Below are 25,555 nucleotides of genomic sequence, written 5' to 3'. Positions count from 1 at the left end.
GAGGCAGGGAGAGAGTAACGGTGATTGAGAAGATAATGCCAGTTCGCATCCAGACAGGACATGGCCAGGGCCAGCCACAGGGGCAGGCCACCTAGGCAGGCCTCCGTGCTCAGAAGGGCCGCATTCGTTTAATGCCCTGGCATCACCATCTTGGAATCCTTAGTGCGTCTGCATCTTTATTTCGCACTGGGCCCCCACATCATGTGGCAGGACCACATCACGGCATAGAACCAGGCCTGCCGTTGGCACTCAGTGACCGTCAGCTGCTCTTACGGGTACCCTGTCCTTGCTCCTGTGTTCAGTTTCTTCGCAACATTTTCCTATAAAGCCAGTTTTCTCATCACATTATTTAGTACAGATTGGAGATGGGGGGGAGGGGTGTTTGGCTCATTCTTGCATTTCCGTGTGCACTCTGGGGTGAGGACGCAGGGGTCTCGATGGGGGGAGTGACATCTTTGGTCACGTGGGCAGGCTGAGCCCACCAACCCTGTGCAGAGCCCTCTCACTCAGGAACAAAAGCCCAGGCTTTGCTGACGTTCCGTCACTTCTATCATTGCTGGTACAAAATGGGGCCAGGCAGCACCCTGCTATTTTCCTGCAGCCACTTAAGGAGGTGGCCAGAGTTTAAGGTAACAGGTTATGGAGCTGAAGACACTTTAATGGATTAGAGGTTCACACCGAGTTGCTAATTTAATTTCCCTTTTTTATTGCTGTTCTCCTAAAAAACAGCACACATAGCCCTTTTCTGCAAGAGAGATATTAATAACCACGGCATTCTGCAAGAACAGGAAAGGGCATTAAGATTTTGCACCATCTCTCTATTTGTCCCTGACTTCTCAAGGCTCCTCGGCTGGCTCATATAAGGGTCAGACCCAGGGGATTAAGTGCTCAAGGCTCTAGCGTGTGGAAATGGCACTTGATTGCTGTCACCAGACTCAAGGAACATCCCGCCTGTCCAGAGCACATCTCTGCAAGCAACACTCTATCAGCACCCATTCACCGCCCTGGCTGTGAGGAGTCTGCCAAATAAAGAGGAATACTTAGGCTTCGAAGTGCAGACATTCATATCCTAAGTGTCATCATCATGGAGGACTTCGCTCCCCAGGAAAGTAAATCTCTCCTGTGGGACACAGCAGCCTGAGGACAAGGCTTGCTCCTTAGGCAGAGGGACACCCGCAGGGGCTCCCTTTGTATGCAGATGGGCTCATGCTTGGCCGGTCACAGGGCTACAAAGTGGATGTGAACCCTTCTCTGTCCACAAGCCTTAAAGTGGTTTTCTTCCTTCCACACACAAACCTGGGTTTCCCTTTAGCCACACAAAGACCTGGGGACAAAGACATGTGGTCAAGAGCATCTTCGCAGCTGTTTCTTCCCACCAGTCACCCCTTCCTGGCCCTGCTGGGTTCCTGTAACCTCATGCTAAAATGAGCCTCAGAGGTCATCCATGACCACTGTTCCCTGTGAGAGCATCTGTCCCCTGTGAGAGCATCACCAACTTCTACAGACAGACCCCCAGCTAATCCTGACCCCAGGCAGTTCTGTCCTCAGTTCAGGGGAGCCACAGGGGCAGACAAGCCACACCCTGGTTGCACAAGGCCCAGGCTTCAGGGTTCTGGAGCTGCCCCATCCAAGGCAGTAGTAGCCAGTAGCTGTATGTGGCTTATGGAGCCCCTGAAATGAGGCTACTCTGGAGTGAGATGTGCACACTAGATTTGGACGCCTTATATGGAAGGGGAAAAAAGAAGGTAAAATATCTCATTGACTAACTTTTATGTCGATTACATGTTGAAATGATATTTTGGATCTATTGAGTTAAAGTATATTATTAGGATCAGTATCACCTGTTTCTTTTTACTTTCTGTGACTATTAGGAAATTTAAGTCAGGTAGGTGGCTAGTATTACACTGTATCGCACTGCATTGCCTTGCCTTACGTTTCTCCTGGATGGCGCTGCTCCAGAGAGAACAGAGAAGTAATTCAAAAGTCAACCAGGAAGGGTCAGCATCCTGACAAGGGGAGAAGAGACCCAACTCTCCCCTAGCAGATCCGCAGCAGGTACTTCCCCGAACCTGGACCCGCAGACGCCTCTAGCACCTGCTTGAAGTAAGAGGCGGTGGAGATAGAAACTCCCACTAAGGGACGCCCAAAGGGGGAACTCTGAGGCCATGCTATTACAAATATTATCAGGATCAGGAAGTCAGACTGGGTTTTCTGGGGCCCCCTGACTACTAACAGATGGCCCACATTTTCATATTCTCTTCTGAGCCTCAGACAAGATCTGGAGCAACAGTCAGTGATGTGCCGCCACACCAGCGCCCACACATATTCACCACTCGCGGTCTCGTTTTCAGTGCTAACGCAGCCCAGTGGTTTGCAGACTAATAAATCGGAAGAGTTATTATTCCTTTAAAACGCAGACATATCTGGGGTATCCGCTTAACGACGCACATGGAATAAATTACTTTCAGAGATGACACTTTTTAATTGAATTGAACTAACAGCTTAGTAATATGTTGCAATAAGAAGAATATTAGGATGATTAAAAGATCTGAAAACTCTCGCGAAAATTAAATGATTAAATGTAATGCTGAGTAAATGAACAAGCCTGTGTATATCAATCAGTTGCGGGCCCCAGCACACGGCCATGTAACTAAATGCGCATTACAGCCTTAAACAGGCATGACTTCCCGCTCGCCCCGCGCTGGCTCTCCATCATGCACTCCTTACCACCACGCTGGGCCAGCCGCTCCTTTCACAGATAAACAATACGCGGGTAATTTAGCGAGTGTGATGGCCGTAAGAGCTATTGCTTCTTGGCAAACACTCATTCCTTCGGTCGCATGCTTCAAAGTACGGACCTGTAATTAATTTTCAGTCTCTGTAACTGAAATGAAACTTTAAGGGGCAAACAAGGGCTAGAATGCCAGCGTCCATTCCAGTCATAGGGATCAACTAGCCTGACCCTTTCCCTCTTAGACGTGGCTCTCATTTCCCGTTAACCCAGTCACCCCTCGGGCTTTGATTTCGTTTCCCCGGAACTGTTATGTCAGTTGGGCACATTGGTCTTAGGAAGCGGAGGATAGAAATGTCAAGTTGGGAGAAAGTGCTGATTCTGGAAGCCCCATGACCAAAGCTGGCTGTTCCCGGGCTGGAGGGGGGCCTGGCAGCTCTGGGAGTGTCCCACAAGGATGTCTCCCAGTCCTTACCTCGCTCAGCTTGGTGACAGGACAGACCGGCCAGCCAGCACGGTGCAGGCGCCTTCAGCATGACCTAGAAAACTGATTAACTTACCTCCTTGGCTCATCCCCCACCTGCCCAGAGATAACGCAGGTAATTTCTTTCCTGATCATATAAATCTTTCATGCCCGAGTCACACTCATAATTAGTTGCATAAAAATTCAGGTTATGACTCGGGCTGTTATTAGGAAACATGAAAACAGTGAAAAGTTTTGTTTCGCTCTCTAAATGCAAACTCTCAGGGTCTCTTCTTCAGAGAACAGAAAGGACATGGCATTTAATGGCATCTCATTAAGGGGAAAATTCGATTCAGAGCAGGTTCTCATGGGCTGGACTTGATGCTGAATATATTTAAAAAAAAAAAAAGAAGAAGAAGAAAGAAAAAAAAACCCACACCACTCTGCTGGCCCACACCCTGCAATGCCATGGAGGCCTCCCCCAGGCTCCTTCCCTCAGCAGGGCTCAGAGCTCACTGCTTCCTAACACAATGTTGCAAGAGGCCCAGCAGAAGCATCTTCTCAAATGAAAATATATTCCCCAAACCAAAATGCTGACCAAACCTGTTTTGCAGCACGTCACGTTGGAAAATAATACAGTGGAATTCCATTAAGCGGATGGCTTCTAAAGAACAAGTCAGCTTTCTGAAAAGTTCCAGACAAAGCACTGCAATTGTTTCAATGGTTTAGTGTAATCGACTATTAAGGGCTCTGGATTTATCTTCCCCAATTTGGCAAATTCCAAGCCATAGACAGGAATCGTGTTCCCATAATGACCCGGGAGACTGGGGGGCTCTTCAAGGCGAATACTGGCACAGCTCCCTACCTCACTGGCCACCATCCCTCCATCTGGCCCAGCTCAGGTCTGAAAGCCCAGTTAATGAAGCAGAGCCACCGGGACTCCACGTTAGAATTTAAGACCCCCACTCAGAGCACTAAGGGTTTGAATTTCTCCAGAGGCTCCCTGAAGACCCAGGTCCATTGTGCATTATTCAACTTGTACTTTCCAAAGTGACACAGTGGGCCACACCTACTCAATCCTAGATCCAGCCATTCAAGGGATCTAGGTGTTGGGTTAATTGGCATATTTTACAGGCTGCCAGGCAGGAGAATTTGGGGTGCTGGTGTCCTGTGCCTCACAGAATGCCAAGCTCCCCCCCAATCGTCACCTCAAGTGCAAGAGTCACACCCTCACCTCAACCAATATCATTCCTTACATTTCTCCAGGGCAGAAATGCTGAAAAAATTAATTTGTCAAAACTCTTGAAAGCCATAGGCCTGAGCCAACAAGGAGAGAAGCAATCAAGACTTTGTCATCAGAGGAGGCAGACGGCCTGAGTGTCCTATCAAATTTAGTCCAGAATGTATTTTACCATTATCGTAACTATGCCCTTCAGCTGCCACGCAGTTTCAGGAAGGGAGCGCTAATACATTCTGCAGCACAGTCTCTTTACGGGGAGCACGGGATCCCGGTGCCCCTTGACAGAGAGAGAAGAATAGCATAATGCAACAGAACATTTTTGAAATGCTAATGCACGTTCCCCGCAACTTAATTTTATTTTTTTCTTATTGGCTTTTTATATGACATTTCACAGTCCTGTAGCCTCAACAGCTAGATCTGCGTCATAAAAATGACAACACGGTGATTTAAGGAGGAGAGTCCATCAGAGTGAAATGGATGGTGTGCTTTTAAAGTATCCGTTTAGCACCTCTTACCTGGGGTCAGTGTTCATTTTCAATACATCATTAAAGCATCCTGTTAAATCACTCAGAGAGTGTCCACACTCTTCCTCCCCATATCCATGTTGGATCATGGAGATAATGAAGTAGAACCCCACAGCAAAGGCCATGTGAGGTACGCACGCTCTGGTGAGTTGGGCACCACCAAGGAAGGTTGACCTGATTTAAAGACTTGGAGAGGGAAGGAAAGAGAGAAGACCAGGTGTGTGGGCGGTGAGATTTCCACCCCGAAGTCGCTAGTGAGTGACTGAAGGCATCAAAGGCAACCTCCTTTCTCCCTCAGCTTTACAAGCACAGTGTTCACTAGTGCTTGTAAACCACTATTTATAAGCATCCAAGCTGCACTCCCCCAGTGCAGCCAGCAGCCCAGCAAGATGGGAAAGGACATAGCACCATGCTCTCTAGAATTCTCCAGACCCCACAGTCAGCTCAGAGGCACATGGTATTATGAGGTCCAGCAGGGCAAAGGCCTGGCCTCTAGGGACGGCTTGGCCCAGGGCATCTAGCTGACTGTAAACCCTCATGTGGCATAGGGAAGGCACAGCTTTGACCAGCTCTGTGTTCCAAGCCCAGTTTTTTGCCCTGTAGCCTGCTGGCCTCCCAGCTCAGAGCTCAGGACACAGCAAATGCGACTCCCAGGGACAGTGAATCCAGCCTCCACTCTTGGTGAACCGTGCACATCCCAAGACCCACTGAGTGGATTTTTCCCGAAATACCCTTCTGTTCTGATCACTTGATTATCACCACCAGTGTCTCTGGCATCCGCTCCCAAAGCGAAACCCCCTTTAAAAAACTTAAGTCCAACTGGATTTGTCAGAAACTGCTGCATACTGGCTAAGATTTGATTTGAGTCCACTAAACTGATTTTCACTTTTTTTTTTTTAATGCAAACTTGTTCACTTTCAACTAGAGAGTCGGTCCTAGTGAAAGCAAGCCCTTCCCCCCCCATCGCTGGCAGACACAGCCCATCGGGGACCCTGTTCTCTTGTGCTGGGCCTGGGTGTGGTCCCGATGCCTTCTCGAGACAACCACTGCGATTTGCTGCACACGTTGAACCTCCAGCGGTCCCTGCCACCGGGGACACAGTAAGCTGACCAAGAGGTGAATGCTGGTGTCCCAATGTCACACCAACACCTGCAGTCTGGATTTCGCCATTTAAAATTTAAATTCACAATTCCTTAATTAAATTTTTTTAACTTTTTAATTTAAAAAATAACCCAGAGACCTACTTTAGGGTTGCCGCTTTTTCATTTGGCCAGGTAAGGACTAGTAGCTTTTACTGTTACCAAAACCTCATAAAAAGGCCTTCATTAGAAAGGAAATAATTTCAGACTAACGGAAAAGCTATCAGCTACCTGACAATAACAGCAAGACCATCACATGTGCGCGCGTGCGCGCACACACACACACACACACACACACACACACACACACACACACACACCTCGTTGGGCCTGACGTCTCTGCTGGTCTGGTTAGTGGAGGCGAAGACCTCACAGGGCCCAGCCAGCCTCGTTTCCCGCCGGGAGTGCCTGGCCTCTCAGTGCAGCCCGTCCCTTTGCTCAGCAGCGGGCGGCTGCGGAGAGGCCGGGTGGGCCGGCCAGTGAGTCAGGGCGGTGCGCCGTGACCTTTACAACCTAAGGAGAGCCCATGAGACACACACACACACTGGAGGCACGCAGGGGCTTTCTGGAGGGTGAGAGCATGTTTTGATTGAATTTGAGCATTCTGTCGGGTGGTTTACAACAGTCAGCAGACAAAGAGAGCTTTCAGAAATACAGGCAAAGCTTCAAGAGGCTGGGACCTAATCTAGAAAAGCAAATACCCGTCATCACTGACACTGTTCAGAGCTCCGTTTGGGGCTCACGGGGATTGAGGTGCACATTGGCAGAAGCAGGGGGTGTGGGCTGCCCTCCTCAGGAGTCGCACTGACACGTGCTTGCCAGAAGCAGCCCCAGCCCTTCGCCAGTGAAACTTGCAGGTTTGGGAAGGCACCTCCTATGTCCAGTGACCTCCTTCCTGGAAGTTTCCATTCTGTTCTCTGGACCCCCTCCCCTGCCCCAAGCAAACCATGCCACCACCAGCCAGGAGTGATCTAGCAGCATCCTGAGCATTAATGCCGGATAACTATGTAGGCTTTGCTTTCTCAGGCTCACTTCATAGTTGATGGACTCAGAAGTCGGTTGGCAGGACCTCGCTGTGGCCCTGCCGCCTCCCTTGTCAGGGAGAGGATCCTCTGTAAAAACCTTTTCCAAGTAGCAACTCACCTCTTTTGGCCTTAGCCACCTCCCCTGTGCCATAGGCATGTACTCCCTCCCAACCTTCTCATGGGGCTGATGTGGCTTTGGCTGTGGAAATGCTCTGTGATGCAGCCTTTGTGCCTGGCCTGTGGCGCTGTGGAGCCTGGCCTGGGAGAGGCCCTGTCCACCACCCTGTTAAGCTCTGGGGTACCTAAGTCTGTTCCCCTCCGCACCTGCCCCCTTGCCTTCCACTCCCTTCCTGCCCCCCCCCTACAGTGGGACCTGTTGAACTAGAATCACGGGGTTTCCTGCCATTGCTGTCCATCCTCTAAGGAGAGTGGTCCTGCAATGGGGTCACAGAGACCCCAGGGTGAAAGCCAATGCAAGGACAGGAAGCCACCCCACCCAGCCGGCAGATCAGACCCTTCATCAGACCATTTTTGGGACTTTCAGCAACCTCCGTGCTCTCCGAGGGCACTGGGGGAGGTGACAAACCCACCCCTTTCTCATTCCTACAGGGTTAACAAGGTCATGGCCTTCCTCTGGCCATTACTCTGGGCCAATGACCATCACCACCACCCCCCCCCCACTGCTTCAGATGCTGCAGGGTGACCATGAGAGGGTCCTGGGCCTGCTCCAGAAGGGGACATGCCCACCTCTCAGGACACATGTGTCCCCTGCCTGCCAGGCAAGCAGAGGGCAGGAACAGATGGTGTCCTTTGCTTTCCATCACCAGGGACCCCCTACTTCTTGGTCAGTGAGGGGCCAGACAGAAGCAGGTAGTGGCCCCGCCCCCTTCTCACAGGACAGAGTCCTGAAGCCCTGGCCACACTGAATTTCCCAGGGTCTGCCGACACCATTGCCAGTTCACAGCCTTCTCTGTGAGGGGAGCCAGTGTGGAGGGGAGCTATGGGGGACGGGCTGAGGCCAGGCTGCTAAGGGGACCCTGTCTGAGCCAGCCAGGCCCATGGCCCACCAGGCAGCTGCCTCAGCTGCCCCTGGCCAGGAGAGGGCCAGGCCTCCTCCTGAACCACACACATTTAACGGGCACGTTTCACTGGCTGGTGCCCCTCACGTGTGGGAGCCTGTTAGACCCAGATTATTTCAGGAGAGCCCAAAGCCGCTCAGCCCACAACTCCCAGCCTCTCTGCAGAACTGCCTTGACAGAGGAAACTCATTTCCGGCCCCCACACTCAGCGCCCTGGAAACCACGTTCAGCAGCCGCATTGACTGCATGTGCTGTGCTCTGTGAAATCCATGTTTGCACACAGAAGCCCCCCGCCCCTGGCCACATATCCAGACAGTTCCGTCCAGCATCGGCCAGGTCCCTTAACAAGAGTTCACATGCCTCATTGGGGACCTGGGGGTGCGTAGGCTGCATGACCAGGATTGGAAGGGCTGCTGGCAGACTCTGGCGAGAGTAAGTTTTGGCTGGAGTCATTTAACAATCCCCCAATGCAGGGATAATCCTAAGGGGGAGGGAGCTACTACAGCAAAATGAGATTCCTTGGTGTGTCTCCACCTCACCATTGGGGGCAGCATGGTCCTGCATGGATAAACCAGAGCTCAGCTGCTCTGCAGCCCTGAGCCATTCCCTTCACGTCTCTGAGCCACGGGATCAGGCACCCATCCTACAAGGCGCGTAGCTGAGGATGGATTCCCTCCCATGGTGCCCATACACGGGGGTTTGGAAAACAAGGGCAGCCATGATCTATGGCCTTCTCCTGTCTCTCTGCATCTAGGCCGCCTCTTTGTCCCACTTCGGCCAGCAAGCTCATTGTCTCTTGACACACCTGATGTTTGTTGGGATTGACGGAGGGTCTGTGTGGGATGCTGAGGAGCAGGTGAAACAGGCAGACGGACTTTCCACCGCTCTCGACCTGCCTACTCTCACCCCTACGCCGCCACACCCCAATTAGTGCCTCTTTCTCAGGTGACATTGACTCGCTTGGGGGCCTGTTCACCTGGTCTCCAGAGAACGTGGCACAGGGCTCGCTGATCATGCTTGGTTTCCAGCGAGAGCTGCAAGAGGAGGGTGTGGCCGCATGGGCAGCCTGGGAAGCATCAGGCAGGCATGGCAGGTGGAAGGGCAAGGGCCTCTGCCTCAGCTCCCTTGGAGGCTCCAGGCTGTCGCCTAGTGTCAGGGTGGATGCCCACAACATGAGCCTGGAGCAGGCTTCTGGAGTGGCTCTGGCTTGTGGCTAGGGGAGTAGAGGAGCAGTTGAGCTGAAAGTCTTGAGAAAAAGGAGGTGACCAGAGCTTGGGGACAAGAGGCTGAAGGAATGAGAAAGGACAGTGAAGGTTGGGCCCAGGAGGGGTGACTGGCCAGGGAAGGTGAGGTGAAGGGTGGGCCAGGCCGTAGAGGCTGGAGGTCCCGTAGTGATCATTGTACCAGGGCCACAGGAACTGAGGCTAGCCCCAGCTGGGAAAACCTGGGGTCAGGCCGCTGCCAGGGCTGCACGGGCCCGGCTCATAGGCACAGAGGCTGTGGGCTAGTATGAGCCACTGTAAGAAGAGATGGATCGATTCCATTTTTGTGTTTGCTTTCCAGCCACACCGTATCGGTGTAGCTAGGGGGCACTTGGCTGGGGTCCGAGACAGGAAGTCCACTCTCTGGAAGCACTGTGGGCTTGACAGAAGGAGCCCATGGTCACCAATGACTCCCAGTGCTTCTCAGGGACTGCGTGCTGTCCCCATGGTCTGCAGGGAAACCGTGATGTGCAGTGTCTGTGGACCTGAGGGCAGGGGGAGGCCTCCTGGTGTCAGGGTCACATCCCCACCTCCACCTTCCCGAGCCCCCTGACGATGAGGACCCTGGTGCAGACAGGTGGGGTGCGACCAGGAACAGCGGGGACCGGCACCTGTTGTCCACTCCTCAGCGTGAACTGGTTTCTCCAAACCCTCCCCTTCCTGCTGGGCTGAAGGGGAGGTGAGAAGTGAGGCTGTGCAGGGTCATCTTGCTCCAGGCGGGATTACAGTGGGCAGGAAGGACTGCCTCACAGGGGTGCTTCAGATAACCGGTTTCAGCATAAAGCAAGACACTGGGGGGAGGGAGGATGAAACTGGGGTGTCTGGAAATGGAGAAGTGGCCATGGGGCAGTGCCAGTCCTGGGGTATCTGCGTGGCTTGGTTATGTGTTTGGCGTAAGAGACACAGCCTCAACTCCCTGGGACCCAGATGATCATTTTATCTCAAAGACTTCCCACCTTTGAACCTGAACCTGAGCCTGTTTTCACAATGCACAAACAAGAAACCATGCCCAGCCTTGCACAGCTTTGGCTGCAGGTTTCTGACATGGGCTGCGTCCCCAGGGCAGCCCGACATGTCCCCCTGCTGGGCTTGCAGGCCTCCTGACAGGGGAGCCCTGTGTCAGGGTACTGGCTTCTGCTGTACCTGTCCCCCATCCTGAGCCGGGGACACGGGGACCATTGCCGCAGGTCCAGCCACAATCGGAACACACATGAGATGGAGATCAAGGGGTCCCTACCGTTGCTAGGAATACTGGTGCCAGTGCTGAGTCCCAGGGGCTTCACTTGCCCACCTCCCGCAGCCTGGCTGAAGGGCTCTGTAGAAGGGTGCAGGGACGCCATGTTTAACTCTTAGTGTTTATTTACTTTTGAGAGAGAGAGAGAGCACAAGTGGGGAAGGGGCAGAGAGAGGACACAGAGGATCCGAAGCAGGCTGCAGGCTCTGAGCTGTCAGCCCAGAGCCTGAAGCAGGGCTCGAACCCACGAACTATGAGTGCCTTCATGACCTGAGCCGATGTCAGATGCTTAACCAACTGAGCCACCCTTGTGCCCCACGTTTAACTCTGAAATTACCTTTCTCTGACTTGTTAGCTACTAGAAGATGAGATCTAGATTTTCTTCTCGAATTTATGATTGCTCCCTTCTCTCTCCAACCGCAGTGCACTGAAACGGGGTGCCAGGAAGTAAAAAGCACTGTGCTGAACTGCAGGGTGTTGGTCCTGGGCCTCAGTTTCTCTGTCCTCTACACGAGGATGGCTCCGCCAGGGGCCTGAGACCCAGGACTGCCCGCCCTGCAGAAATGCTGGTTGGCTTGCCTGCCAGGCACCTGCTGCCAGGGATGGCTCCCCTGCATGGGGACTGTGGCCAGTCCTCGGATTTCAACCCAGCCAGAGATGCTTTTCTCAAGTGCAGAAGGTAATATGTTAAACCTTTAGATTCTTTGCTCTCCTTGTGATTCCTTGTTGGAAACTCTCCATTGTCAAGGGTTTACATGCTGAGGCAACTCTGCCTCTGAGGCTCTCAGACAAGGACCTCCTCTGGGTCCAGGGCAGCGGCCACACCCCTTTCACCCTGAGACGCCAGAGATGTAACTAAAGCCTAGAATTTTTCACAGGGCCTTTCCTCCAGTTTGAGCAGAGATGCCATGAGACATAAGGCTGAAATCCCCCCACCCCCGTGAGGTGGTGCCAACATGGCCAGGGAGCATGGGAAAGCCAGGACACTGGTAGAGAATGGCAAAGAGTTCCTCTTGGCTCCAGCTAAGTGTGAACTCTGGAAGAGAAGGCTGGAAGTCAGGTGCTGGGGGGGCTTAAATGCCAGGCAGGTGGGAGGGAAGGAGGTCTGCACAGGGAGACATTCCCCGAGAAGAGGCTCCTGCTTCCACCAATAATGAGGTCCTACCTGCAAGCAGTCTTAAAGGAGACAAGGAGAAAGCGGGGCATTCAGAGCAGGCACAGGGGCAGTGTGGCTGCAACTATAAAGATGAAGAGCAGTGGATGAGATTTTGGCTCATTCATCCCTAAAATGGACCATTCACTCAGCAAGCCTGCAGCCTCCGCATGTGCCTGGCACGATGTCGGGCGCAGCGAGAAGCAATTTGCTGTGGGTCAAGATGTGGAGATTTCCAAATTGACAGATGGCGGGGGGACTTTGGAGGGGAAGCCCGAGGCATTTTTCTTACCAAGATCTGTCCTTGGACAAAGCATATATTATAGGTTTCTCTCTGAAAGATAATTTAAAGAACCTACCCCAAGACAAAGAGAGAGATAAATATCCTATGCAAGGAAGAGAGATTTCTCACATCCAGATATTTTGGTGCCATGCATCTTGCCTGACACAAGGAAAGTTCCAGCAAAGGCAAATGAGTTGGTTTCTGTATCACAGGTACGATGATCTTAACTTTTGAGGTTTGCCCCTCCCCTGTCACCTGCCTGCATAAAGACCCCCCCACCACCACCAACAGGAGCGGCAGGCGCGTCCACCGAAGCTGAAGTTGGAAGGAGAGCCATGATGGCTGAGGCCCTGGTGAGGATGAAGGGCTTCCTCTAACCCCATGGTATAACCACTCAGGTGCGATTCAGACAGGGCTGTATCCTCACGCGCCTTCAGGCCCTGCCTGGGAGAGGCCAGTGGGAGGGCATGCATTGTCAGCAGATAAAGTATTTGAGAGCTGTACAAATCCCTTCGTTATTGCTGATGACACCACTCGGTGATGCCACTTTTGACATGTGGGGCCAGATAATTCTTTATCCTGGGGACTATTCTGTGCATTGTAGGATGTTTATTTAGTATCATTATCATCCCTAGCTTGTGACCTCTAGACGCCCTCCAGAAAACACCACCTCCCCCAGTCCTGACAACCAAAACCATCTCCAGACATTACAAATGTCCTGGGGCAGGGTTTACAAAATCGCCTTAGGTTGAGAACTGATAACCTGTGCCAAATGGGCTTTCTCTCGTCCTTCTGCCATGAAGAGTGCTTCCTCTCGTCTCCATCTGCAGCCACCTTCTGCTCAGAAGCACAAAGTCTCTGCGTTGTCAGAAGCCAGGCCTCCACTGAACCCTCTGGAGGCTCCCTGCTCTCGCTCACTCAGAGGATTTTCTTCTAAATGCGCCCCTCCTCTCTTCCGCATCATGAATTTCTCCCTCTCCATTTGTGCGTTCCCCTGGGCTTGCAAACACAACACCTGAAAAAAAAAAATCTTCCCATTTCTCTGCTCCCATTCATGACAGGACTCTGGTAAAGAACTCCTGTCTACCTCCTGTTCTCTCCCAGTCCATTCCAGTGATGACTCCATTCCCCACTGCTCTCGGGAAATGTTAAAGATTCCAAATGTCCAGGTCCCAAAGGTCCTCCCTATTACCGCAGCCCATGATCAAGCCTGAGTCCCGGTCAGCCCAGAGCTCCCGCAGCACTGGGCACAGGGAACGCACACACTCCTGCTCAGCTCTGTGTGGCTTCTGCACATCCTGCTCCATTAAACCTTGGTGGGTCCCAGGCCTCACTTCTCAGGCCCCTTGCCTCTCTTTGCACAGTCCCCAGGGATCTCACTTGGTCCCATGGTTCTAAATATCATTTCGACATTGATGGATTCCAACATCTTATCCCGGGGCTGGACTGCTCTTCTGAGGCCCAGACTCATACAGCCAACTGCCTAACCCTCCATCCACCAACTGCCATAAAACAGAACCCGGGTTTTACCTAAAAGGTCTGTTCTTTCTCCCTCTGCCTTTCGGTAAATGGAACCAATAGCCACCCAGTTTTTCAGGCCAAAACCCCAGTATTCATCCTGATCTGTCCATTTCCCTCAATCCCTCCATCCAGTCAGCAGATCTGTTGGCCCTGCCCCCAATATGTGTCTCAAATCCGTTCTGTCTCTCAGCCCCTCTGCGGCTACTACTGTGGCCCAAGCCACCAACCCCCGAGCCACAGGCTCCTAAGAGATCTCCCTGCTTTCTCTGCTGCCTGTTCTATCCCCCCTCTACCCGTTCCTGAGCCCCAGCTGGCCCACTTTCTCCCCCAGTGCCACGCCTCCCCCAGCCAGTCACGGCAGTTCTTGCCAGTACTTGCTCTAGGGGTGAGCACGAGACTCCATTCTGGCTAATGAAACCTGAGGGGAGGTCAGCAGGGCGGCTTCCTTGTCCTCTCAGCTCACACACCAGGAAGAAGCCCTCCTCCCACCATACGATGTAGTGCCTGCCTGCGATGCCCAGGACTGTCCAGGATGGCCGCACACTGTGGGCCGCGGGGCAGAAGGAAGAAAGCGCGAGGGCCTGGTGATGTCCTGGACACACGAATGAACCTACCCAGGCCTTCCCTTTAGGGAGATGACAGCTTTTCCTTTTCAGTCAGCCCAGTTTCCAGTCAGGGTTAACGTAGTTGAAGATGTCACAGCTGATGCACAGGTTGTCTTTAAAAGCATAAATCGGGCACCTGTGTGACTCGGTTGGTTGAGGGGCTGATTTAAGCTCAGGTCATGATCTCACAGTTGGTAAGTTCGAACCTCGTATCAGGCTCGGTGCTGAGGGCACAGAGCTTACTTCAGGTCCTCTTTCTCCCTCTCTCTCTCTCTCTGCGCCTCCCCCCATCATTCTCTAAATAAATAAATAAACTTTTTTAAAAAGCATAAATCAGACCAGTTTAGTCTCCTGCTTAAAATGCTCCAAGGGCAGGGTATGTGGGTGGCTCAGTCAGTTAAGCGTCTGACTTCGGCTCAGGTCACAATCTCATGGTTCACGTGTTCAAGCCCCACATCAGTCTCTGTGCTGACAGCTTGGAGCCTGGAGCCTGCTTCGGATTCTGTGTCTCCCTCTCTCTCTGCCCCTGCCCCACTCCTGCTCTGCCTCTCCCTGTCACTCAAAAATAAAACATTAAAAAAAAATTTTTTTTAATGCTCCAAGGGCTTCTCATGCAATAAAACCCAAAGTCCCCACCATCACCATTAGGTCCTGCCACCCTGGCTCCTGACCTTCAGTCTCCCCTCTTATCGCCGCCCCCAGAGGCCTCCTCTCTCTCTGCTTCCTTTTCCCTGCCTGTGCCCGTAGCATCACCAGCCAGTGAGGGGCAGATTCCAACCCTTAACACCCTCTGCCAAGGCCCAAACCAGGGGCCCCTCACTGACCTTTCCTTCTAGCACATGGAGTCTGCTGAACCCTCTGCCATCTTAATACTCAGTGACCAAAGCTATGGCTGCTGCTTCTCAGATGGACCTTAAAATTAGAACACAGGGGCGCCCCAGGGGGAGGACAGAGCCTGAATATAGCTCACCCTCGTCCAGGAAGTGGTGAGCCAAGGTCCTTAGGAGCCCTGCTGGTCATGAACAGAGGCTGTGAGCCATGTTTCCTTTAAAAAATTTTTTTAATGTTTTTATTTATATTTAAGAGAGAGTACACACAGGTGAGGGAGGGACAGAGAGAGAGGGAGACACAGAATCTGAAGCAGTCTCCAGGCTCTGAGCTGTCAGCACAGAGCCCGACACAGGGCTAGAACTCATGAACTGCAAGATCATGACCCAAGCCAAAGTCGGACATTTAACCGACTGAGCCACCCAGGCGCCCTTAGCCATGTTTCCTTTAAAGACAGAAGCTGTCAGGGGCTCCTTGGGTGCCAGGAACGTCAGAGCCCTGGCCAGGCTCAGGGATCCTTGATCAGGAATTCATCAGAGCTGCGGCACACTCAGGAAGATTGGAAATGAAACAAAACAAATATACTGATGTAAGCTGTTCTCCAAAATGGCTCGCTGATGCCTGTTTACAAAACGCAGCCATGACTTAGCGTTCTCAGGAGACTGGATAATTAAACAGAAAACGCGCTATACTTATTTATGCTCTCACAAGACCCGATGGCTTCTCTGCGTTGCACATATGCAGCTGGGTTTATGCTCAATGGCCGTGGGCTGTGCTGCAGGGTGGAGGTGGGGCAAGGCAGCCATCAGGGATACCCCACCCACTCCGTCTGGCTTCCGCTGCGTGGACAACCTGCTGGACACTCCTAGGCCCCCAGGGATGTACGGAGAGCAGCCTAGACAGTGGAGACCCATGTCAGTCCCTCTTCCTGAGGCTTTTTAGTAACCAGAGTGTAGTCGTTTAGACATGCCCTTCAAGTCTTATTCACTGAAGGGTCCATGAATATGATCATAATCTCCAGTTCAGATCTAATGCCTAAGGAAGGGTTCGAGGGTTATCACTCAAGACAGAAACGGCACATCAAGGCTCGCAGCCTGCCCCACCTCAGGAAACATCACCGTATTATGCAAGAGGTCAAGCCCGGAGCACAGAAGGGGGTCACTCCTGACACCACTTTCACAGGGACTATTTCCAAGCCCCGTCCCTTCCTCCACTCTCCTTCCCCACCTCACTGCCTGCCCGTCACTGAACTACTGCCCCAGCCTCCTAAATGGTGTCTCCTAAATGGATACCTCTCCTCCCCCACAGAGGCCCATTATTCACACAATGGCCTGGAGTAATCCTTCTAGCATGCAAATCAGATCACATCCCTCCCTGACTTAAAATCCTCCAATTGCCTTCCATCCCTTAAATTAAAATCATCAAGTCTCCCATTAAGAAACAGTGGCTCTGCCTGTTGTGCCCACCGGCGCAGTGCCTCTCTGACTACAGGGGTGTTGCACCCCCCCCCACCCCACATTGTTCCCCGTGCCTCAGGCACACTGGCTTTCTGCAGCTCCCAGAGCACTGTAAGCCCCCGTCCCACCTCTGGGCCTTTGCATGAGCTCCTTCTCTGACTAGGATGCCCTTCTCCTATTCCTGGTCTCTCTCGTTTCTTCTCCTCTCACGGATCTCCACTGCCATGGCTTCTACTCAGAGAGACTTCTACCACCGCTCCCACTGACATCTCGTTAGGCCTCCTTGCTCTTCTCTCCCTTGGCATCTTTCCTTCCCATGCACAGCACATATTACCCTGGGTCATCGATTTACACATTCTCTCCAAGCATACGCGAGACCCCTCTCCCTTGGATGCTAATAATGAAAGCAGTAGAAACAGCTGTGGGAAGAGAGAATAAGGCCTCTGGACAGAAGGGATTTAGAGGATTGGAACGGGAGTCAGATGTCCTCTTGTCAGAGGATGCTGAGGGTTCCTGACCTGAATGACAACCTCTCCAAGGTCCCTTCCACATCTCATTACAATTTCTTCTGTGGCAATACGAGAACCTACATTTCTTTGTCTTCTGAAGGGGTATGTGAGGTCATCAACACCCAATGCTGTAGAGATTCAAAATCTTAGTAGCATGATACAGCCAAGACCGATTTCTCACCCTCGTCAGGTCTGATGGGCTCAGGCAGCAACAAAGAGGCTGTGTTATTTGCTTTCACAAAATGCACGACCACATGGTGTCCATGAGAGAAGAGAAGAGAGCGTGGGTAATGACTGCATGAGTCAGAGCTCTCCAGAGAACCAGAAACCAACAGGAGTTATGGATGGATGCACGGACCGAGTGAGTAGTGTAAGGAATCAGCTCACAGGATCATGGAGACTAACATCCCAGCGTCTGTAGTTAGGAAGGTGGAGACCCAGGAGAGACATGCTATAAGGTCCATTCTAAAAGCCAGAAGGCTCAAGACCCAGGAAAAGATGATGTTTCAGTTCAAGTCCAAAGGCAGGAAGAGACCCATGTCCCATCTTGAAGGCAATCAGGGAGAAGGAACTCAAAATACTAATACTCAGAACGCTAAATACTAATACTAGTAACAGTAAATGAATATAAGAATACTCAGCCTTTTTGTTCTACTCAGGTCTTCATTTGGTTGGATGAGGACCATGGACATGAGGAAGGGCAATCTGCTTTAGTCAGTCAACTGATTCAAATGCTAATTCTCTCCAGAAACATTCTCACAGACATGCCCAGAATGTTTGGCCAACTATCTGGGCGTCCCATGGCCCAGCCATGTGACCAATTAACCATCACAGTGATTTGGGGGTTGCATGGTGAGGCATGTTCACTTCCCTCTGGTCAGAACCTGGACACACCCTGACTCCAAGACAGGCTGGGAAATCATCTGAATGAGTGCTTAGGAACTGGAAAATGAACCGGCATCTGGGAACATATTGCGTGACACCCTCTTGCTGGTTGGGTAAAAGCTGTGTGCCCATCTCCACCAAGAGCTTGTCCAGGAATTTCCAGATCCATCCTTTGACATCTATATGAATTTTTGCGAATTCTGAGTAACTACTATATAATTATACATTCTTTCCCCTAAAGTTACCGAAGGAATTGGCAGTTAAGATAGTTTGCTTTTACAAATACTTGAGCAGAGGCACTTCCATCATAGACTTGGCAGGGCACAGGGGAGATAGAGACAACCTGACTGAGACCACCTCAGGCACAGAAACCAGCCCGGGAGGGAGAGCTGGCTGCCATGCACCCTGCTGACTAGAAGACCCTGGGCTTACCTCCCCCAGCACTGAGCCCATGCTTCCAGTTGATGCCACTGCTAACGTGCCACCCCCATGGCAGTCCAGGGAACCCCGTGATGTCACAGCCCGCGGGCAATGAGCTCAGCCCTGACTTCCTGCTCCTCTGCACACACAGCAGTTTAGTTTTTCCAAAGCCAGAAGGGTTTATTGGCCAGAGGATGCAAAACAGAGCCCTAAAACTCAAGAGGATGCCCAGGTAACCCTGTCCCTGCAGGGGCCCCTCCTGCAAAAAAANGGGGGGCCCCCCCCCCGAAAAAAAAAAAAAAAAAAAAAAAAAAAAAGAAGGTCAGGGGCACCTGCGTGGCTCAGTCAGCTAGGTGTCTGACTTCAGCTTGGATCATGATCTGCCCCACACCTATGCTGACAGCTCAGCACCTGGAGCCTGCTTCGGATTCTGTGTCTCCCTCTCTCTGCTCCTCCCCCACTCGTGCTCTGTCTCCCTCTCTCATAAATAAATAAACATTAATTTAAAAAAAAAAAAGAGAAAAGTTCACATCAGACAGGGGCTCCTTGGGAGTGAGTCATGGGTCTGTCTCCTGCGTCCACCCCTGCAGGACCTAGCACTGGGCACACAGGAAGGACTCTACCAAGAGAGGGCAGTCAGGCTCTGCAGGAGCCCAGGTCTCTCCATGGGGGTCTGTGGACAGGCTTCAGGTGCCTCCTCTCCCCACCCTGCACCTAACACTTGTCCTCCCTGCTAAGCCACAAGCTCCAGGTTAGCAGGCCCTGGGCTCGTTCTGCTTGCTAGCATATTCCCACTATATCCTGGCACATAGTAGGTGCTCAATAAACAATTACTGAATGAGCACCACCCGAATGGTTCCCTTGCTTAAAACTACTTATCAGGTCCCTTCGTTGTGCCAGGGATTGTATTAGGTGCTCTGAGGATCCAAAAGAGATAATAGAGACGTGGTCTCTGTCTGCGCCTTACAAAGGGGTTTGTTTACACCGAAGAGCAGAGCTTCATAACTAAACTGCAAACAACACCAAACAATGTAAGTCAGTTGAAAAAGTAAATTATTCCACAGATCTGCCAGTAATTAACAAGTTTATTGCCATCCCCAAAATGAAGCAAGCCGGAGGGAATATGACAACGACAGAAAAATTGAATCAGATTATGCCTGAAGAAACAGGAAATTTTGGATGCATGCACGTCTGGCTGATCCAGAGACACCTGTGCAGTCCAGACATGCCTCAGTGCTCAAAACGTGTGCATCAGAATGAAAGGCCCTAACTAGGCAACCTGTCCCCAGCCCCCCAGCCTCAAAGTTTCAGCAGTTTCAGATGCGTGCAAGGAGCTCTGAGTGGCAGGCTCTGGTGGAGGGAACAGAGGAGAACAGGGCACCCTGAGCACCTTCATGCAGGGCAAGCCAAACCAGCCCTACTCTGTACATCCTGGTGAAGCTATCGGGTCCAGGAGGCGTTGAGCTGTTGCCTGTCCCCTACACGGTCAGGAGACCTGGGGCACACACCCTCTGCCTTTGTTTCCGTTCCACCCACCAACTTCACGGTGTGACCTAGGTCACAGTGTGACCAGACAGGTCACGCACCTCCTGTGGCGGCTCCCAGGTCACCTTTCCAGAAGCACGTTAATTTACAGGAAGAACAGGGTGAGCAGAAGCTGCAGCTACAGAGGTGTGTCTGAGCGCCGGGCCGGGGGTCTCTCCAGGTTGTCCTGATTCCCAAGCAGGCTCCTGAGCCAGGGTTTGCCCTCCGAGGGCGTGTTCATATGTGGGCAGGTTGATTGAGCTTTTGACAGAGTCTTTCCACCAAGAGCATCATTGGAAAAATGGCAAATGTCCAGGTAGGAATGTGTTCCATTAGTGCATTTCTAACATAAGAAAACGAATGCAAACTTGACAATAATTCGAGAAATTTAATTTCTATTGCTGTGAAGCACCAGAATCCTGCTTGAGAGGGTGCTGATGGTTTTATGAGTGTCTCATCGAGTTCAAGTCAGTGTGAGAAATAGCACCTGAGATTAAGGAAAAGCTGTAATAGGAACTAAAACCCAGTTCTCCAGAGACTGAAATTTTATGGCCGCCTGCTTTCGGGAAGGGTGTTAGCTTGCTTACGGTGGGCCCATTAATCCCCCGCGGCCTCCTCTTCTCTCCAGGCTCCAAGGGACAGGGAGAGAATGTGCACAAAGGGGAGGCTGAGGGCTGGTGTTCGCAACACGTTGTGTCTGGAAAGACAGGGTGTTTTACTACTCTGGTTAGAAGGGCCTAGAGAGCGAGGCAGGTGTTTCCCAGGAGACGACTGGCATCCAGACCTGGCCTCGAGCCCACCTACTGTGTGCCAGGCACCGTGTAGGCACCAGGGCACCAAACAGCCCTAGGTTCACACTGCTGGACACGCAGCCTGGTTGGTACGCCAGGAAGGTGTGTCCCATACTAACCAAGCCATGCTGATGTTGACAGTAGATTCCGTGTGACCTGTGCCACTTCATCCCATGGGGAAACAAGGGGAAGCCACGGATATCAGAAGGCCTGGCCCACAGGGAGGCAGATGTCCCAAGCTGTGAGGAACCCCGAGCTGCCTTCCCTTCCTCTGATTCCCTATCAGGCGGCCTTCCAGTGCCAATTCTTTTTTTTTAATGTTTATTTATTTATTTTGAGAGAGAAAGAGTGCACATGTGCACCTCTGCACATGGGGGGAGGCAGAGAGAGAGGGAGAAGGAGAATCCCAAGCAGGCTCCCGCTGGGCCCCTCCGGCCCGCAGCCCAGCCCTCCTTCACTGCCCCCATGCACTGGGGCACAGGGCAGATCTTGTTGCCTGGGCCCCCAGAAACCTCAGCGACCTTCCCAAAGAGTAGCCCATGGGTCCGCAGGTGGTGAGGCACCATGGGAGCAGCAGAGCTACAGCCAGACACCAGGGAAAGACCCCTGGGTGGCCTCGCACAGGTGCTGCCCCGGACGGCTGCAGCGTGGCTCCTTCCCTTCCCTCTCGCCTAACTCTTGGACCCACAGTGCAGAGTGCCGGTCTGAGTATAGTGGGTCCCTCCTCTACACGTGTGCCCGGGCGTGGGTGTGTGGGTGTGTGGCCACTGAACACAGACGAGAGCCAGCTTCACACATTGCAGGCTACCTGGCCCTCCTCTGGCCCCCATCACAATGCAAGGCTCAAAAGGACCGTGGAGTCCCCTCTGCTGGGCCAGAGCACCACTGCCACCTGTCCCCCATAGCTCTCCAGAGAAGAGTGGGTCAGGGACAGGCTGCAGCAGAACTCTGCTGATTCTGTCCCCCAGTGTCATCACTGTGCACCATGACAAGCCTTCAGGGGGACCGGGAAGGGGCAGAGGCAAGACAAAGGCCTCTCTGCCTCTCTGTAGCAGTCATAGGGTGTCGCTCCGCCCAACACACACATGTCCTTTCTGTCAGGACATGTGTTCCCACCACAGCGCACCCAGCAGCCGATCCTGCAGCGGCCCCGGGACTCAGGCCTGGCGCGGCGGTCCGTCCTGTGACTGCACGGTACCCCACCCGCCTGGTACCAGTGATTGCTTCATGCAAGAACACAGGAGGCAAGTCTGGTGATCACAGTTCTCTCCCATGCCTGTGTCCAGGACTCTCAGGAGGGATTCGGTCCCTTTCTCAGGGATCCCACGCACAGGGACAGTGTGAGGGTGGGGCCACCGCTGGGCATCTTGCAGCCAAGCAGAGAGTCCCTTGTTGGGAACCCCTATGTCCACAGCCTCCTCCACCCGCCTTAGATTTCCCACTAATGAGAAGCAAGAGCGCCCTCCTTTGTTTTCGTAAGGTGGCCCAGCATTTCTGAGAGCTTCTTTTGCTTAAACCTGAAAAAGTCCTGACAAATTCAACAGGATGGTGTCTTCCAGTCGTCAGCGAATATCTAAATGTCCCCTTATGTTAAAACTTCAAGATCCCAGAAGCATCCCATGAGGTCATCTCTAGGGGCTGAGAGAGCAATGGTCTCAGAATAGACAAGTGGGATGGGCATCAGTGGGCACCGTGGTACGTGATGTGGGAGGAGAATGGGGGAAGGGGCGGGCAGGGACTGTTCTGAATTCCGTGGGTGGTGGAGGCTCTGGGCAGCTTTTGAGCAGGGCTGTGACCTCCCTTGTGCTCATGAGAACAGGGCACATCGGAAGAGGTGAGCACACAGGAGGCTGCTGGTGCCTGGGGCGGACAGGAAGGCAAGGACTGAGGGGGGCATCCTGAGGGAAGCACCTTTGGGCTTTGGCAACTGTTGGTGTCACTCATACCCCTACGGGCAAGCAGGCCGTGAGCAGAGGCAGATGGCACTGGGGGGCAAGGAACACACAGCTGGACAGCGCCTGGCAGAACGGAAGAGGGTCCGGGGGACATCCGCTTAGACCCATGTACTCAGCGTCCCAGAGCCCTCCCTGCCCAATCTCATTTTAGTGACGTATGATCCGAGTCCGACTGACAGGAAGGGACCTGCCCAAGGCTACTTGGCATGTCAGCGGCAGAGCCAGACCTGGAGTGTCCAGAGCTGCAGTCCAGAACCTCCCCTGCTCACTCGAGCCCCAGCCTGTGATTGCTGCCTCACTTATCACCCTGGGCAACGACCACGACCACGGGAGGTCGCTTACCTGGGAAGTGGGACCTGCCCAGGGAGAGTGTGTTGAACAGTAAATAATTGGGAGTAAGGGCAGAAGGAGAGCTTCCATTGCAATAGATCTCTTCAGAATTTTTAAACCAGTCAGGGAATATTGACATGAATTAAATCCAATAAAACATTCATTTAATTAAACTTTAAGTGATCCAAATATTTGCTGTTTGGTTAATATTTGTGTAGCTGACAGGAGCAGAATTATGATGGTTCTGTCAGTATTCATGCATTCTAATTTTGCATGAGCCTTTCCTGCCAGAGTGCACATCTTCACACACACAGGTGATCGGCGAACCGTCCGCAAGGGTGCTGGCACCAATCATCCCAGCGGCCGTCCCCCTTGGGGTTTCACTTGTTGGTTTGGTTTTAGCCCTGTACTAAACTGTTTGAAGTCCATTCTTTTGGGGGCATCTGGATGGCTCAGCCAGTTACGCATCCTACTCCTGGTTTCGGCTCAGATCATGATCTCGCGGCTTTGTGGGTTTGAGCCCCGCGTCCGGCTCTGCCTGTCAGCCCAAGTCCTGTTTGGGAATCTCTCTCTCCCTCCCTCTCTCTCTCTCTCTCTCTCTCTCTGTCCCTCCCTTGTGCTGTCTCTGTCTTTCTCAAAATAAATAAACTTAAAAAAAAAATCTATGACTTTGGGACCACGTGGAGGATCCCACAGTGCACACAGGTCTTACATTCCAAATGAGAGCCCAGCCAACCAGAATACCTCACCTCCCCATCCCCACCCCAGTCTCTCCCTTTCCATCCACCCAGACAGTCCCTCCCCATCTTTTAAGACAGCGGCTGTCAGGCTTCAGGGTACCACAGATGCCCCAGGGATGCTTGCTAAAATCAGGATGTCCCCCTCCACCCCCGACCTGCCAGCAGAGAGTCTTGTGAGCCCTGGTGGAGGGGCAGGTGTGATGCCAGTGGGGAGGAGCCAGACCCGGAGGAGGGGAAGGCTGCAGCCCAGGGCGGCCCCGCCTGCCCCAGGGGCTGCTGCCTGAGCACTCGCCTCTCCCTTGTAATCTGACTAGAGTTCCAACACGCAGAGAAGCTGTGGGTCCCTTTGGTACCACACCTGACTCCTTCGCAAGCCCCACCCACCCACGTTGGGAGAGAAATAGAACTGAATGTTCAGTGTGTTGTACAGCTTAGTCTGAGCCGCGTTCTCACAGTCCACATTGAGTAATGCCCTAAGGAAAATGCTTCTGGCCTCCAATCCCCACCCGGCATCCCCTGCCGCTCCCCAAGCTGGCTTCTGACTGTGGATGGAAGCACGCAGCTGCCCTAGGCCACCTTTGGTCCTCCCTGCAGAGACTCCCAATTGCCCTGTCTCGGGTGGTCTTGGCTGAGGTCAGCCCAGGTGCTGCTCTTGGTCTGGGGTCTGATGTCCCCCGACAGCTTGGCCTCCAGTAGCCCCCAAGATGTTCCGGGGACATTTCCTTAGGGCCTCAGTGTGGCGATCCGGTGCAGTCTTCAGGCACAGAGGTACACATCACCTTAGGACGGCCCAGCCACGTGTGGCCAGGAACCTTTGGACCCCTTCACACCACTGGGGAGCCAAAGGGGCTCTGACAGATAAACCGGGCTCTGGCTCTGTGCTGTACGTCATGCTCACCCCAAGGTGGAAGGGGAGAAGGGGGAAGCGCTGAGCCCCCTCACCTACATGCCCACAGGCACACCCTTCTCACGGCTCCCTGTTCCCACAATGCCCTGGGACAAGGAGGGGGCGTTCCATACCCCTTCCTGTTTCCACAGAGCCTGGTGGCCGGGGAGCCTCGTGGGTCATGTGATGAAGAAGGGTACCTGCTCTACACTCAGAAGCAACTCTGGGTTCTTAGTCCTAAGGGATAGCACAGCGCAGAAGGAGCCAAACCAGTGTACCAGTCCTCCCTCTCGGAATCTCCAAAGCCTGGGTCTTGCTATGGACGATGAATGCCTTCTCTCTCCTGCCCTGAGCAATAAGCCTCATGACTCTGAGGTGGGAGGGCAGCAAACAGGATGTGATTTAAGAGGGAACTTGAAATGCATCACTTTAATGTTTGTAAAATATTATGCCGGTTGCATCTACATCAATCACTCAGTGCTTATCTTTCCCGGTGCGGCTCCTTCCCTGGGAGTCACATTTTTCCTGTGCGTGAGTGTCCCCTCTCTGCTGGCCTGTTGGCTCCTTTCCTTCCTATTTCCATTGTCTCCATTTTTCATCCATCCGTCCAACAAGCACTGATTAAGCACCTGGTGTATATCTTGTTCATCTTCGTGGGCCCAGAGCCGGGCCACTGCACTCTTGTGGCAGGGAAAGGGCTTTGCTACTCACGATCTAACCTGACCACATTTGCTGTCAGTTCACCCGCTTTGCAGGACATCACATCTGTCTCTAGTTTCAATCCCGCAACCCTCACCTTCTGCTCCCCACACACACTGGCAAGAGGGCGTGAGCACAGACATGCTCCCTGGTCACAGCTCAAAGGTGCCCGCCGAGTCACAGAGGTCAGTTTCTAGCTCTGTGCCTTGCTCCACACCTGGCAAGGGCCCCCACTTTTTCTGGCATCCCAGAATAAGCACAGAGGCCACCCA

At 52.7% G+C, this 25,555-nt stretch overlaps 1 protein-coding gene across 2 annotated transcripts in view; it reads left to right on the top strand.

Annotated features, from left to right (window-relative positions):
- The window catches only part of FSTL4 (follistatin like 4), a 407,161-nt gene that overhangs the window by 324,865 nt on the left and 56,741 nt on the right, over positions 1-25,555 (top strand). The gene's annotated exons all lie outside the window — the stretch shown is intronic.

Source organism: Crocuta crocuta, unplaced genomic scaffold (assembly GCF_008692635.1).
Source record: "Crocuta crocuta isolate KB4526 unplaced genomic scaffold, BGI_CrCroc_1.0 scaffold64, whole genome shotgun sequence".
Classification (NCBI taxonomy): Eukaryota; Metazoa; Chordata; class Mammalia; order Carnivora; family Hyaenidae; genus Crocuta; species Crocuta crocuta.
The sequence above is the reverse complement of the archived record's forward strand: the minus strand, read 5'-3'. Positions and strand labels throughout refer to the sequence as shown.